Raw genomic sequence first — 9,186 nt, 5'->3', positions numbered from 1 at the left:
CTACATGTGATGAGAGAACGGAGCAAGTTGGGATGCTGGGAGATTGAGGAAACATAACCGCCTTTGGAAGACAAAGGGATGCAAGGCCAACACAGAAGAGACTTACACTACACTATGGAGGATATCTCCTAATCATCCCTCCTTCTCTCTCTCCATCATAGCGTGTTGTGTGTGCTTCAGATCTGTTGCATAGAATACGCAGAATAAAGCGACCCTCTACCCATCAGACTGGCATTCCATCGAGTCCTTTGCTCAATCATGCAACCGCAACTAACTTCAGAGGTGAAATAGAGGTCTGCTATGATATAGCATAACAGTGGGGTTTTCACATGAAACACAACGATCTTTCAATACTGACTGTCTCTTTCTCACACTCGCACGCCCACACACACACACACTAAAATTACACACACACTCTCTCTCTCACACACACACACACACACACACACCTCTTACCTTTGTCCTTGTGCCCAGCTGCCATTTTGCCTTCCTGAAACAGAAACAGATAATTTATCTCCCTTAGCTACGAAGCTCATCATTAACCATCATAATCATCACTCCCCCCCCCCCCCCCCAAATGTTTCACCTTCCTTATTCCTGACCTGACGCAGAACTAAATTGTGTGTTATTAAAGAATATATAGATAGGGCTATATTTTGTGTTATTAAAGAATATATAGATAGGGCTATATTTTGTGTTATTAAAGAATATATAGATCAGACTATATTGAATGTTATGAAAGAGTATATAGGAAGGCCCATGATGTATGTGTGCTGCCTCTTATTGTACACTCACCCATATGTATACCGGTATGTTCTACATCATGTGCTGTTTAAGAATGGAGTGATCTGTTGTATTTCTACTGCCTTTATACAGTGATATGTGTTGGCTAAGAGATTGTGCATAAACTATTATTACATAGATCATTTCTGCTCATCACAAAGTAGGTCTTACCTCAGTCTGGTGTTTCAGCTATGGGAGTGAAGTTGTAGTTCCTCTGCTTCTAAGAATCTTAACACACCAAACACACACAGGCTGTTTCTCCTGCAGACTGGACACTCCTGCTGTAGACAAGCTTTACACACACTGTGACCACATGACAGGAGAAAAGGATCCCTGAGTGTTTCACCGTAAACTGGAGAACTCCTCTTCAGAGAGATACGGAGGCCATTTTCTCTCCCAGTAACAGTCCCTCGTCTAAAATGGCTGATCTACCGACTTCACTTCCTCTCTCAGTAGTGCTGGAATCCTGAGTGCTGAGTCTCTGGATTAGTCCTTTTCTCTCAGTCCTTCCTCTTATTACTAGTTTAGCACCTGAGTCTCTGTGCTTCTCTCCCAGTCCTGTGCAGCTCCAGCAGTCTTGGGTTTATCTGATACACTTCAGACACCATTTACATCCATTTACGTCACCTTTGTAGATAAGTCATCTTGGAGGAGAAGGAACACACAACTACTCCGCTTTGATCAAGTAATAATGGAAGTGACACGCACGGGATGAAGTGTGTATGCAGAGAGTAAAACCTGTTCCTCTGGTCAAACAGGAGAGAAGCGGAAAGGAATGTTTGTGTGTGTCACACCCTGTCTAAAGTAAAAGAGAATTGAAATATAAACTAGAATATGCATTTCCTGAAGGAAATAGCAGTGCATGAAATGCAAAAGTTAAGAATGGAAGAAGAAAGAAGGAAAGAAGAGTGAAATGAGGAAAGAACAGTGAAAGAAGAAAGGAAAGAAGAGTGAACAAGAGTGGCTATGGATAAAGACAGTAAAGAGAGTGAAGAGGGAAAAGTTTGAAAGAAAGAGAGAAAATGGACTGAAGTAGAGAGATGGAGTGTAAGAAAGAGGAGTTGGAGAGGGATAGAAGAAAAACAGGTGGATGGAGGTTGGAGAGAGATAGGAAATGAGTGAAAATAGGAAAGAGAATGGACTGGAGGAAGGAGATGTTAGAATGATCGATGGATAAAGTGGAAGATATAGACATGGCATGGAGGAAGTAAAGGAAATAGAAGGGAGTTGATAGAAAGTAATTGAAAGGAGAAAGGAAAAGAAGAGTGAAAAGGGGGAAATATTGAAAGAAGGAGAGAAAATGGAGTGAAGCAGAGAGATGGAGTGTGAGGAAAGATACAGTAGAGGACTGTAAAGTCAAAGAAGGCTGACAAAAAAGTTGACAAAAGTGTAGGAATTGATGGACAGAGTAATTGAAAGAAGAAAGGAAAGAAGAGTGGCTATAGATACAGAGATAAAGAGAGAGTGAAAATATTGAAAGAAGGAGAGAAAAATGGAGTGAAGCAGAGAGATAGAGTGTGAGAGAAACTAGACTGAGAGAGATAAAGAGAAAGTAAGTAAAGTAAAAAATAAGAAAAAAAAGTATTCCTAGTTATACAGTTGAATGGAGAGGAACAGAGAGAAGAAGAGCCTTGGAACCTTGGCGCAGGTGTCAGTAGGTGGGTTTCCATTCAGCTCGTTCGCATTAGCTATGCGCATTCACGGTGATTCGCACAAACCAAATGCGCATCAGCGACCGTTTCCAATCACTTGAGTCCTAATTTGGAGGAAGAGTTTTGTGTAGGCTATAATGAACGCCCTCCTCTCTGCAGTCAGAATAATCAATACTGTAGCAATTGAGCTACTTACTTTAATAGCTGCTAGAAGGAGAAGGCGTAGAATGATTTTACATATTTTACACACTCAGATAGCAGCAAATTCAATACCCATACAGATCTCTGAGCGCGGTCTTGGGAGTTTTTTAATTTGGTGAAGGCCCACTTCACTGATCAGCTCTGGGTGGAAAACTTCAGGCTAACCAGGTCAGGATTCGAAGAATTGTGCCAACTGATAGGCCCTGCTGTGTCGCCTGCAAGTGTTTGCTGCCGAAAGCCTGTCCCCACAGACTTTATAAACTCGCAACATGCACAGAATACTGTGTTGTGGGAGAAACTTTTGGCGTAAGCAAGACTACTGGCCATACAACCGCAACAACCGCACACACCATGTCCCGCAGGTGTTTGGTGCACTGGATGGAACTCACGTTCCCATACTTCCCCCAGCAGCAGGCTATCGGGTTGTCAACCGTAAAGGATGGCACAGTATCATTCTTCAAGCCCTTGTTGATGATAAATTGATATTTAGAGATCTCTGTGTGGGAACACCCGGAAGCGCGCACGATGCTGCTGTGTTCGCCTCCTCCTCGCTTTTCAGGTAGGCTAAAGGTTTTGGAACCATTTGTTTAATTTGATATGATAGTAGTAATAATAATAATGATAATAATGATAGCCTAATAAAAAAGGTAGGCTACAGTTAAACAATATACCTTCAAAGTTTGCACGTAAATCAAGTTAATCGGTTAGCCTACAATAAACTAGGTGTCTATGGGCAATGAGGGGAAACAACACACAGAAAGCATAGATACAGTGGGGAAAATAAGTATTTGAACCCCTGCCGATGTCGCAAGTTTGGCCACTTGCAAAGAAATGTGTGATCTATAATTGTAATGGTAGGTGTATTTTAACAGTGAGAAATAGAATATCAACAAACAAATCCAGAAAACTGCATTTTATAACATTTATGACTTTATTTGTATTTGATGCAGAAAATAAGTATTTGAACCCCCAAGCAAACAGCAAGAATTCTGGCTCCCAATGACCAGTTATGTGCCCAAGAAGCACACAGATTAGTCCTCATTAGGCCTAACAAGGTACACCTGATCTCAACTGGTGACGTGTATAAAAGAAACCTGTCCAAAGAATCATACTTCACACCTTCAACCTCACCACCATGGGCAAGACCAAAGAGTTGACCAAGGACGTCAGAGATAAGATTGTAGACCTGCACAAGGCTGGAATGGGTTACAAAACCATCAGCAAGCAGCTTGGTGAGAAGCAGACAACTATTGGTGCAATTATTCGTAAATGGAAGCAACACCAAACAACTGTCAATCGCTCTAGGTCTGGGGCTCCATGCAAGATATCCCCTCGTGCGGTATCGGTGATCATCCGAAAGGTGCAGAATAACCCCAGAACTACACAGGGGAAGCTTGTGAATGATCTCAAGGCAGCTGGGACCACAGTCACCAAGAAAACCATTGGCAACACACTACGCCGTAATGGTTTGAAGTACTGCAGAACTCGCAAGGCCCCCCTGCTCAAGGAAGCACATGTACAGGGCCGTCTGAAGTTTGCCAATGAACACTTGAATGATTCTAAGGAGGATTGGGAGACAGGATGTGGTCAGATGAGACCAAAATCAAGCTCTTTGGCATCAACTCGACTTGCCGCGTTCGGAGGGGGAAGAATGCTGAATATGACACCATCCCCACCGTCAAGCATGGAGGTGGAAACATTATGCTTTGGGGCTGTTTCTCTGCCAAGGGTACAGGACGACTCCACTGCATCGGGGGACTATGAATGGGACCATGTAATGTGGAACATTGGGCTTGAACCTCATTCCCTCATTCCCTCCCATTGAAAACGCAACCTTAAGGATTTGGAGAGGATCTGCAAAGAGGAGTGGACCAAAATCCCTCCTGAGATGTGTGTAAACCTGGTGACCAACTACAAGAAAAGTCTGACGTCTGTGCTTGCCAACAAGAGTTATTCCACCAAGTACTAAGTCATGTTTTGCAAGGGGTTAAAATACTTATTTTCTGCATCAAATGCAAATTAAGTCATGAATGTTATAAAATGCAGTTTTCTGGATTTTTTTGTTGATATTCTGTTTCTCACTGTTAAAATACACCTACTATGGACTTCCGGTGACGCCATGCTGAAGACAGCAGCCTGAAAGTTGAGCTCCGTCCAACCAAATATTTAACAACCTAACTTTTATTGAAAACTCGGCAAAATACAGTGAATCCATGATGGCAACGTCTTCTAGAAGTAAATCTTCAAGCAAACAGGAGATAACAAAAGAGAAAAATGAAAATTTGAGACAAAATCAACCTGCTAGCAATGATACTCCTAGCCCTGGCACAGAATCGAAAATACTATCAGAGCTAGAAAAGCTAAGGTCAGAAAACCGAGAGGGGCATAACCAGACCAAGCTATCCCTTACGAAGCTGGAAACATCAATAGAAGAGCTGAAAGGTGAAATGACAAAACTTGAGAAAAGAACCACGGAGGCGGAAGATCGTATAAGTGCTGCTGAAGACAACGGGAGAAGGTATGCTAGAGCTATACGTTATCTGCTACGCCGAGAGATGAACCTTTCAGCTAAATGCGAAGATTTGCAGAACAGGACAAGACGCAACAACCTGAGAATATACCGTGTACCAGAGGATAGTGAGGGAAAAGATGTGAAGACGTTTGCAAAGAAGTTGATTCAGTCAGTCTTCAAACCAATGCCTGATGTGAATTTGCAAATAGAGAGAGCCCACCGTTCTCTAACAACCAAACCTACAGACCCTGCTGCCGCTCCCAGGTCCCTCATCGTTAGATTCGTGGATTACTCCGTTAAAGACATGATTCTTCGACAAGCATGGAGCCAAAAAAAACTCATCTACAACAACGAACAAATATATTTCGATCACGACTATTCCCCTGAGTTGCAAAAGAAAAGAGCACAGGTGAGAGAGGTCATTAAACAACTAAAAGTGAAGAACATCAAGGCTAAATGCCTCTATCCAGCACAACTAAAAGTGACCATGGAGTCAGGTGAACATACCTACCATACGCTCACAGAGGCTCTTCCGACCCTTTTGAAGTTTGATATCCATCCACGAGTCGACGAAAGGGCACAGATGGAAGACGAAATGTCCCGCTACAGGTGGAACATCGTGGGTAAGAGACGAGAGGAAAAGGTCGGAATGCTACCAAACGCAGATCTCAGGGCCTTCTTCAGTGAAGCAGAGTGAAATCAACGCCGAGTTTTATTTTTATTTTTATATATTGGATATGCATAAAACCAACAATGTTAGGACAAGTACATTTTTCTTTTCTCAATGGATGGACGGACCTTAACGGAACTGTGCGTGAATACGCAAAATGAGCAGCAACCGCTCCACAAAATGGACGACAGCAGCGCAAACACTATGTGTGACCCCCACGGAGGAACAGTCACCATTCTCCACCCGGGCTACATCTGGACCTGGTTTGTTTAGCTTAAAAGCCAAGTTCAGGCTTATTGCAAACCAGTTGGGTATGTGGAAGTTTATTGTTTTCATTTATCGCCTTAATAGGTATTATTTTCTTTTATGTTTGATTTTTTATTTTCACCTTGAGATTATTGACGGGCTGTTATTCTATGCAACTTGCTTTGTGGTTGGGTCTATGTTAAGGAAAACAACGAGTTGGTCATATAAGGATACTAACACATCATTTACACAATATGCAGGATATGAATAATTTGAATTGCATTAGTTATAATGTAAAGGGCTTGGGCAATCCAATCAAGAGAAAAAAGATATTGAGTCAACTTAAAAAATTACACTGTTCAATAGCAATGATCCAAGAGACCCACCTGTCAGAAATAGAACACCAAAAATTAAAAAGAGAATGGGTGGATCAGGTCTACAGTTCTTCTTTTGAGAAGGGGAGGAAAAGGGGAGTGGCCATTCTTTTAAATAAATCAGTATACTTTAATCATACACAGACAGTTAATGATAAAGAAGGTAGATATATTATGGTAAGAGGGACTATTGATGGTATTAAAATAACACTGCTGAATTTATATGCCCCAAACGGTATTGACTTCTTTAAGAATATAGCGACGTTATTAGCAGATAAAGCAGATGGGATTGTATTAATAGGAGGGGATTTCAATTGCATCCTGAGACAAAATATGGATAGGCTTCCAGCAGAAAATGGTTCTGTATCTAGAAAGTCCACTACTCTTCGGGCAATGATGTGTGAACTGGGATTGGTGGATGTTTGGCGCCACTTGCATCCCAGGGAGGACTTTACTTTCATGTCACAGGTGCATGGCAGTTACTCTAGACTGGACATGTTCCTGATGTCTGGATCAGATCTATACAGGGCCAGTGTTTGTAAAATAGAGCCAATCACTACATCAGATCATGCCCCAGTCATCTTGAAGATAAATATAGGACCAAATAAACAATTCAAATACTGGAGACTCAATGTCTCATTGCTCAATGACGAATTAGTTAAGGAAGAAATACACAAAGATTTAATAAATTACTTTGACATAAATAATAACGGAACTGTCTCCCCCTCCATCTTATGGGAGGGGGCTAAAGCAGTGATGAGGGGAAGCATTATCGCTATTTCTTCCAGGCTGAAAAAGCAAAGGTTAGCTCAACAGGATAAATTAGAGAGAGAAATTAAGAAACTGGAGACAGAGCATCAACAATCCAAGAAGCAGGAAGTACTGCAAACATTGAAAGAAACTAGGAAAAAACTGGATGATCTTTTAACCTACCAAACAGAGGGAGCATTGCGATTCATAAATAGAAAATACTATGAAATGGGAAACAGAGCAAGCCGCTTACTGGCTTTCCAGCTGCGTAAAGCTCAATCCAGCAGGACAGTGCACAAAATAAAGGGCCCAGACAGTGACAAGATATTAACACAACCAAAAGATATTACAGAGGCCTTTGCTTCATACTATAGAAGGCTATATGAAGAGGAAGCAGACCCCCATAAAAATGAGAGGATGGAGTCATTTTTTAAATCAATTAAACTGGCAAAATTAACATCAGAAGAGGCAAACATGCTGTCTTTACCAATTACAGAAGAAGCATTTAGAGAAAATATCGTAAAACTTAAAAATAATAGAGCCCCAGGCATCGATGGTTTTTCAGGAGAGTACTACAAAGCATATGTGAATGAGCTGACCCCAGTTTTATGCAAAGTTTATAACTTCGCACTAACAAAGGAGGATCCGCCTGGGTCGTGGTCAGAAGCAATAATAAGTGTCATCCATAAGGATAATAAAGATCCAACCCAATGTGCATCCTATCGTCCAATCAGCCTCTTATGCGTAGATCTTAAAATACTTACCTCAATTATAGCGAAGAGAATTAAAAACTACATACATAAACTTGTTAAACCATATCAGACCGGTTTCATTAATAATCGCCAGGGCGTTGATAATGTCAGAAGAGCCCTGAACTTACAAGCAAGTGCAGCCAAAAGGGATACTCCTTCAATGCTTCTCAGCTTAGATGCTGAGAAGGCATTTGATAGGGTTGACTGGACCTTTCTCCAGCAGACCCTCAGATATATGGGCTTCAATAATACATTTGTCAAGTGGATTGGTATAGTCAGAGTAAACGGTCATTGCTCCGACTTCTTCCCCCTGGGGCGTGGTACCCGCCAGGGAGATTCTATGTCCCCTTCTCTATTCGCATTGAGCTTTGAGCCTCTAGCAGAATTAATAAGAACCAATCCCCTCATACAAGGCATATCAGACGAAGGAATGATTCAACATAAACTAGCTTTATTCGCAGATGACATATTATTATTCTTAGAACGCCCCATGGTCTCTATTCCTACACTTCTAAATAGCTTAAATGATTACAGTGCTGTGTCAGGATATAAGATCAATGCAAACAAATCTGAAGCCATGATGATAAGTGGTGAATGGCCTTCACAATTAGATGAGTTGGTCTCTTTCAGGAGATCTAAGCAGGGATTTAGATATTTTGGTGTTATTCTCACTCCAAAACCAACACAACTATATTCTGAAAACTATAGCAGACTGGTTAGAGAGATCAATCAAGATCTTACCAGATGGGATGTATTGCCCTTGTCACTTTTGGGTCGGATAGAGTCGGTGAGAATGAATATCCTACCAAGACTCCTTTTCCTGTTTCAATCTCTGCCTATTCTAGTTCCACAATCCACATTTAAGCTGCTTGAAAAACGTATATCTAAATTCATATGGCAAAACAGGAGGCCCAGAATCCGTCTGAAAATATTGATGACAAGCAAAGAGAAAGGAGGACTGGGTCTACCTAATCTAAAAATGTATTACTGGGCAGCCCAGCTTAGAGCAATAGTGGCGTGGATAGTCAATGATGAGGAGACTGGGTGGGTATCTATTGAACAGAACTCTTTACCAGGGATATCAATATCTACTCTTCCATTTCTAAGTAAGCAGTCTCAGAAAAAAATCAAAATAGATAACATATGGGTCAAAAACACACTAAAGGTCTGGAACAATGTCCAAAAGCAACTAAAGGGATCTGTAGCCTTGTCAAGGGCAATGCCCATACTAGGAAACATAGAGTTT

Source organism: Clupea harengus, chromosome 2 (assembly GCF_900700415.2).
Source record: "Clupea harengus chromosome 2, Ch_v2.0.2, whole genome shotgun sequence".
Classification (NCBI taxonomy): domain Eukaryota; kingdom Metazoa; phylum Chordata; class Actinopteri; order Clupeiformes; family Clupeidae; genus Clupea; species Clupea harengus.
The sequence above is the reverse complement of the archived record's forward strand: the minus strand, read 5'-3'. Positions refer to the sequence as shown.